The sequence below is a fragment of the Pinus tabuliformis genome, chromosome 1_2, assembly GCF_031772625.1.
Source record: "Pinus tabuliformis cultivar Carrire ecotype Pingquan chromosome 1_2, CPIR1, whole genome shotgun sequence".
NCBI classification, from domain to species: Eukaryota; Viridiplantae; Streptophyta; class Pinopsida; order Pinales; family Pinaceae; genus Pinus; species Pinus tabuliformis.
Window position 1 is genome coordinate 1,215,007,285 of NC_142298.1, and position 8,897 is coordinate 1,215,016,181.

Genomic DNA, 8,897 nt, shown 5'->3' on the forward strand with positions numbered 1-8,897 from the left:
GTAATTATTAACGCAAACCTTAGTTGCACAACAGAACTTCAGACATACCCATATCTCGGCATACACAGAATAATCATGCGTCGAACATAATATCATAGATCAAACCAATCCATTATCAATATAGCCATTTCAAATCTATTGGATCTTGATCCATCATCAAATTCTCAAGTGCAAACTTAGCTTCAGATCAAGCAAATCATTAATAGGCCATTACATGCATACTTGTTTCAAATCTAACTATTCATGAAATATTCATCACTTGCATGCACAAACGCTTTGATCTTCATATGCTTATATAGCTTAGCCCTTATCCAATACCATAGGTCAAAACCACACTAATGTCGATGGTATTCTTTGGCAGGATCAAATATTCGTTGTTGGGCTCAATACTATGGGTCAATACCATGGTAAATACCCTTGGTATTTAGAATACCATGGTGCAAAAACTATACGTGTCTTTTCTTCTTCATACTCATGTGTTTACGTGGCTTTTCTTCATAGAACCTGCATATACACGACTTTGCTTCACAAAACCCATGTATGTACACGAATTTGCTTCATAGAACCTGCATGTACATGACTTTGCTTCACAAAACCTGTGTATGTACACGACTTTGCTTCATAGAACCTGCATATACTTCTTCAAACTTCATCTTTATCATTCATTTGTCTCTGAACTGATATTCCTTTGTCTAATCTTTCTTTCACATTTGTATTGGCCTGAAGACTCATACTGCTACCATCATGTTGACATGTTTATTAAGTAGGTTTCTATCAAGAGACAACTCATCAAGTAGGTTTCCATCAAGGAAAACACATTAGTCATAATGCCAACAGTGATGATTAAGCTGATAACAGATGTGAGCATGATGATATGTTTTTGATCTACAAAGAGCGTCACTGGTCGAGGACATTGAGCCATCTCTTCCCCCCTGTCTAAGCTACCTGGGTGTGGAATTGAGATGGGAATCTCATGGGGTTGAGGGATCTTTGGAAAATATGGTATAACCTCTATTAGTTACCCATATGGTTGGATATGTTTCTCCCCTATCTTGGTATTTGCATGGTATACCCCAGTTGGCATCATACCCATAAGTTGGGCTTGTTGGGATTGTCCCTCTCCGTATGGCCAATGGGTTGAGGAGGCTTAGGGGCATGTGATCCTTACCTTTTAGCAAGTCAGGTATCTCGCAAAAGCTTGGATTATGATGCAAGTGTTCAACCACATGACTCTTGAGGGTCATTGTTGGGAAGATCGGTAGGGAATAGTATGGGTTGAGATGTGCTCCCCTATATCACCTATTGCTCGATATGGGGTTGTAGATGTTTAGATCCCCCATGAGATTCTGGGTTGAGACTAAGCTCCTCAATGTGGTTCTAAGTTGAGATATGCTTCCTGGCGATAAGCTCTCTGATGTTGATGTAGGTCATAGAATTGGCTCCCCGCTGATGTTTCTCAGGTAGTAGCATTGGGCTCCCTGCTGGTAGTGATTCCAGGTGGTAGCAGTCGCTCCCAATGAATAGAGGGTTGGAGATTGAGCTCCCTTTCGATATCAAATTCTTATTCTTTTAGATTCAAGAATGTTCAACATAAGAGTAGGGACAATCAAGAGATACGCATAAATAAGCAAGAGATGAGCAATGACAACATTTGATATTTGAGATTGGATATAATTTGATGACATGATATTTGCGATGATTACATGATGCAGTTGGAATTTCTCCCTAGCTGAGAGGGTGTTAATTTGGCAGATCAATGAAAAATTCCAACCATGGGATGAGATTCCTCTTTTCAAGAGGACCAATTTTGACTATTGAAGCGCTCAATTTTGACAAGGGAAAGTGTATTTTTGAATTAAATTTCACATGTGCATATTTGATCAAGTCGACCCTAAAGAAAATTGGACACCCTAGGAAGGCTATAAATACAAGTGACCTCAACCTCATTTGGACATCATCTTGGATCATTTTCTCTTTATTGTTTTTGGTTCGCACAGGTTTGAGGCAGGTCCACAAAGGAATGGGTTCGCATGAAGGTGAAATTACAGGGTCTAAAACTCACATCTTTGTTTTAGGGTTTTGGGCTTGAGGCGCAAGCATGTCACAAAAAAATATCGACTACAGTCGCACGCTGGCCAGTTCATCAGGGCGACTAAAGCCTTTTAGTCACATGCAAAACACGTCCTCTATACGACTGGAAACTAGGGTTTGGTTTTCCAGTTGTCCAAAGGTTTTCTCGTTGACCATAGTGTTCGGTAGTTGATCGCAGACAGTGACAGTTCATTACAAGCTTCTAAATCACGGTTTTAAGTATGAGCGTTGTTGCGTTCATTTCATGGATGTTGTTTAGTTGATTTTACTAAATAGGATTATGATTGAAGATATGGATCATTATACTCTCCCTTTACTGAATCATTCAATGACAATCTAATAAGAATAATTTGTAAGGGTTTTCCCCATAGGGGGTTTTGCCCTGGTCTCCGACCAATCCTAGTGTCTCTATGTGTGAATGCTTCTCTTCTATTTTTCCTTTATATTCCGTTGCATTGATGATGATATTGTTCTTTCTATATAGGTTCATATGTTGTTGGATAATGATTTAAATCTGAATAATGTTATGATTTCATGGGGTGAAATTAATATGGAAATGATAAAATCCAATTGTCAAAGCAAAGAACAATATGGCCCTAAGAAAAATTAACAACTTCTACTCCTAATCCTTTGATGGCATTGACAACTTCATCTACTCTGAGTAAATAGGTTGCAATATCTTATGTTTCATCCATTTTTAGATTTTCAAATTGTGCTCTATGTCTTTGAAGTTTAACTTGTTTGACTTTATCATCACCTTCATAAATAATTTTTAGTTTATCCCAAACATATTTAGTTGTGGTGCATGTCATCACCTTCGTCTAGACAATTCTTGAAAATCCACTTGTGATGGCATGATGAGCCCTTGGAATACAGCTAAACAATTTCTTATCATCGGGGTTAGTTGGAGGATATTTTGGATTTTGGTATCCATTAACAATGGTGAGCCAAACAACCACTCCCAAAGCCTTCAAGTAGATTTCCATGTTATTGCTCCATAATGCATAGTTATTTCCATCAGATACCTAAATTGTTCTTGAAGAGATGCTTTCCATTTGATCCATATTTATTCATGATCTTCCCTCCAGTGACTAGATTGTTTTGAGGGTAGCCGGCTCTAATTCCAATTGTTGGAAATATCACCAATACTGCAAAGGGGAGAGGTGAATCAATATTGAACTCTTTTAAAAGAAAATCGGTTCACTAGCATTCCATAAACGATATCTATAGATTATGCATTTGTCAACAAACCAATAGGCAAGAGATCATCAATAAGAGAACATCAATGGAAACTCAATAACGAGAATATATTAATAAAACCATAATTTCATACATGTACAAGAGATGACAATCTCCAAGATTTAAGAGCACCAACTCAAGGGAGGCTACAACCCCTTTTTTCAGTTGCAACTGACGGGGAGCACCAACTCCCTTGGGTTTTCCTGCGCCAACAAGAGGTAGGATACAACCCCTATAACACAAGCTTCAACTTGTGCGAGGTCTGGTGCAAAGTAGTCTGCTTCAAAAGTACAAAGTAGTCTGTTTCAAAAGTATAATAAACACTTAGAGATTTTCCTTTCAAATCTTGTCCCAAAATTCCTTCAAATCTTCACTTAACTCTATCTCCAAATATTGTTCAAAACTATCTTCAGATCTACCTTCAAAATCTCCTAAAATATGTTCTTAATTCAGCGTTCAAATCTGTCAATACTCATGCACAGTTAATGGGTTAATGGCACTTCAGATCTACCATTATTCTTAGTCATTATTACAATAGCCCTTCGGCCTATCTATCACTTTGCTATAGTCAAACCCATGTTCATTGGTATTTAGACTTTAAACTCCAATTTCATATTTTAAACCCATAACATGGTCACACGGAATTTGGCCTTCAAAAAGGAGCTATGTAACACTGTTTCACCAACAAAACCTTTTGTTTTAACCTTAGGTACATGGGAACTTCTCCCAACATGTATTGAACTCGTTCTAGCAATTCCTGCGTTCCTGGGAGCTTTGGAACGGCAACGAAGCATTCTGTTTTCCTGAGGAATGACAACATGTATGGAACTCGTTCTAACAATTCCTGCGTTCCTGGGAGCTTTGGAACGACAACGAAGCATTCTGTTTTCCTGAGGAATGACAACGAGAGCGAGGCAATATTTCTGAAACATTGAGGACGCTGATCAAGGAACTTGGGAGCAGAATTTTCAATGTTCCTAACTATGGGAATGGCCATGTGTTCCCTCCCTATTGAGAAGCGTGTGGAACACGTGGTCATTCCCACAGTTGGGAATTCTGAAATATCAGAAAATGGCGTGAATTCTCCTCTTTGGCGCCAAAATTTTCCCTCAATTCTCTTGAATTGGGGCGAAATCGACTTTCCTCTGCTCCCAAATGTCCATAATTTTTTCTTGATCGAGCCTCATCACTCATTCAATCACTGAGGGTGTGAGGCGTGTGAGAGAATTATGACTGTCTGTGCACTATGTATTGATCAAAGGAGAGTGATTTGTGTATTGTTGAGAGCTCAACCTAGTGAATGGTCGAACAATGGACAGTGGTTTGAGCAGCGATCTACAACTACGGAGGAGAGGCGTTATTTGAGGGCCCAACGCAATTGAATTGGTGCGAAATCGACTTTCCTCTGCTCCCAAACCTCCATAAATTTTGCTTGATCAGGCCTCATCATTCATTCAATCACTGAGGTGTAAGGCGAATGAGAGCATTATGATTGTCTTTGCACTGTGTATTTATCAAAGGAGAGTGATATGTATATTGTTGAGAGCTCACCCTAGCGAATGGTCGAACAATGGAGAGTAGGTTGAGGGAGTTGTCTATAATGGGATTTTTTAGAGATTCTAGTGACGGAATCCGACAGAAGAAATTGAAGTTAACTACAGGAGGAGCAGGCGCTTATTTGGCACTTCAGTCTTCAATAGCTTCCTAAATTCCTTATCAATGATTATCGGTATCATTACTTTGTTTTTGGAATGGGATTTAAAGGTAAAACAAATGTATTTAAATTTTCTTAAGTTTTAATTTGGGAACCCTTGGGAAAAGCTAGTTTCTCAAAAGCATCATTTCCATGCCAATGCTTTGTAATATTGTACTATTTAGTTAAATTTTAACTTCGGCACTTCAATGTTTTCCTAACATGCTTTATAAACTGAGTATGTAAATGTAGTATTTCAATGATTATTTATATCATTAAATTTTGTGTATTGGGATTAATATGTAAAATAGTGTATCTGAATTTTTCACGAGTTTTGATTGGAGAACCCCTCACACAAAGCTAGTTTCTCAAGCTAATCATTTCCGGTGAATGCTTTGAAATATTGTGATATTTGGTTAAATTTTAACTTTGGTACTTCAACAATTTCCTAACATACTTCATAAACTGTGTATGTAATTGTATTATTTCAATGATTATCTATTTCATTTTTGGATTGGGATTTATAGGTAAAACAAATGCATCAAATTTTTCGTGAGTTTTGATTTGAGAACCACTCAAGAAACGCTAGTTTCTCGAACCAATCATTCCCATGGAAATCCTTTGCAATATTGTGCTATTTGCTTAAATTTTAACTTTGGCACTTCAATAGTTTCCTAACATGCTTCATACACTGTGTATGTCATTGTCGTGTTTCAACGATTATCTATATTGTTAGTTTTTTGGATTGGGATTTACAAGTAAAATAGATGTATCTAAATTTTCTTTTGTTTTGATTTGGAAATCTCTCACATGAGAGTTGATGTCTATAGGACCTAGCTACTGCCAGGACCTAATCCCATGCTACCTTACTTAGCAATGTCTTTATTGATTGAATTTTCTAAATACTTTTGCCATATTAGCATTTGATGATATTAGGCATAGATGAACTCTTGATTATGTGTAAAATTAGTTCCCCTAATTGCTTGCCTTCAATAAACAATGATGTTATGTGAACATATTAACTATACTTTTTTTTTAGTTTCTTTTCATGATTGCACTACTACTTTTGTTCCTGGATGCAAAATAATGGGAAGTACTGCCAATTAGACTTTATCAGATATCTATATATCTTTCACATATTAACAAATAATATATACACCAACCATGTACTGGATTGATAGTAGTTTGTTGAATTATGAGTTAATTGTTTAAACTTATTAGTTATCATCATACTTTTCCCTAATAAAAAGAAAATTCATTCCTTGATTGCAAACGATACTAATCAAAATTTAAAACACAATTTGGTGTTCAAAATTCTCATTTTTGGTTTAAGAACTAGTTATGTATTTACAAGGAAAATTGGATAATAGTCATGTTTTCATTTTCAGTTGGACTACCCAGTCATATTTTTGTAACATTGATTTCATTTTCATTTTCAATATGAATTATTTTCTTGTCACACGTACATAATTTTATGTAACACTTCAATTCTTTCTTTGTCACAATTCTGTAATTTTATGTAACTTCTTTCCATGTCTCACGTATGTAACTTTATGGAACACCTCAGTTCTTTCCATGTCATAGTTACATAATTTGATGTAACTTACGTAATATTATGATGGATAGAAATTGTCATACTTTTAACATGTCAAATGTGCATTGTTAAAAAATTTGAACATTTCATAATTTCACTTAATTTCATAATAATTGAGAATTCATAATTTTCAACATGAAATTTTCACTTATTAAAAATTCTTCCTTATTTTGAACATGAAATTAAATGTGCATTCAAAAACATAAAAATAACATATTAAATGTGCATTTTCAATACTTTTAATTTTTAAGTTTTCTATTTGTCCCTCATATTAATCGGGGAAATAATTTTTTTAACATGTTATTTTTAAGTTTTTAATTTGTCCCTTGTATTAATCAGGGAAATCATGGATGGTGGTAGTTCAATATCAACTAGTGGATATGAAAATACTTCTCTTTCTCCAATTTCAAGCGGTCAAGTGCAAAAAAATACAAACCCCAAGAAGCCCTTGTTAAAGTTTGTGAAGAAAATTACTAAAAACAAGAAAAAGAATAGTGGTAGTTGTGAAGAATGGATGTGCACATTGTGTAACTAGGTGTTTAAATGAAGCTACACTAGGTTGTGGCATCATCTTCTATCCCTATCTTGTGATGGGGTAAAGGGTTGTACATGTACTATTGAGAAAAGGATGGAGTTGACAAAGATTCACATGGTTTTCCTAGGATCCAATGTAATGGACTTGGACAATAATTGTACTTTTAAAATACCTAGATCTTCTTCCCATGATATGGAAAATTCGGTGAATCAAGATTCATCAAACCAATTTGAGTCTATGGGGGGGTCTACTTCTAGGAGGAGTAAGAGGCCTGCTAATTTTGCTAATGAACAAATTTATAAAATCTACAATGCATTACATAGGGATGAGGTTGATAATGTTATTAATGATTTTTTATGGCAAATGGAATTTCATCTAATGCTACCCATTCTCCACATTGCAAAGAAATGGTGCAAAAAATCATAGTTGTTGGGTTAGGATGTGCACCCCCAAATTACAACAAAATGAGGACTTCGTTGTTAGATAAGGGGGTGACAAGAATGCAGGGGCTTATTGTTGAGAAATGAGGTAGGGCAGAGTTTGAATTCAAATTCTCTTTACTTGATTACTACTTGTGTATTTCTTCTTACATTATATGTGTTCCTTATTATTGTTCATGTACAATACATCAAATAGAAATCAAACCAATAAAACAGTGACACAATAATTAGGCTCCAAGCCAGGGCTAAAACCCCTCCTCTTGAGGGGAAAACCCGCAACTCTTCTTCTTATAGATTCTTCACTAGATGAGTACATTGACTTTGACAATTACATTTGACCTATAAAGCCTCTCCTAGATCAAGACACAATCATCCTTCATTGGTTCTTCTATCATCATTGTGTAACACCATGTATTACCAACCTTGACATCATGTAGAGCAGGCGTCGAATAGCATCACTGAGTAAACTGAGCATGATTGTCATCATCGAGCTACTGTGGAGGACTTCCGAGTTGTTGAGGAGAGATCCGAACTACTTAGGAGAGATCTGAATCTCTGTGTTGACGCCCGAGCTCCTGTACTTGAGATACAATCTAAAACCTTCCTGTAGTTGACCCGAAAATCTCAAAGGATATGTGAGCTATGTGAGCTATCTCTGGACAACGAGGGTATACGCCTATATATAGTAGTTAGGTATCTATATTGGGGCCAACATGTACCAACAAATAGTCGTGTCTATTTATTTGAGCCAACATAACATAGATGAACCGACATGTCTCAAACATATATATATATATATATATTCATTGGAGCCGACATGAAGCTTCTTTCTGCATATGTTGAGGCCAACTTATGGATGATTGTGCTTGTCTTCTAGGAGAGATTTTACATTGACTTCTTTACAAGTGTAACAACACTTCATATACATGACTCTAAATTATACATTTATGATAAGATGACAAACCCCTTGATAAAAACTTCTTGCTCATGAAACCCATGATGCAAGTATTACCAAAAACATTTTATTATCTTTGTCTTCTTCATAAATTCATAATTACAATTCATTATGAAGACCGAACCTAGTTACATTCTACAACACTTATGGACCCCCGTAAACAATCTCGGATTTATGCATTATGTTCAATAGTCATGGATGGTTGGGCAGACATTCAACAAATAACATTGTTGAATATTATTGTTACATCTCCAACTGGGCCCTATTTTTTAAGAGAATTTGATTGTAGTGGAAAACTAAAAGATGTTACCTTCATGTTTGAAGTATTGAAAGAAGCAATTGATGAGATT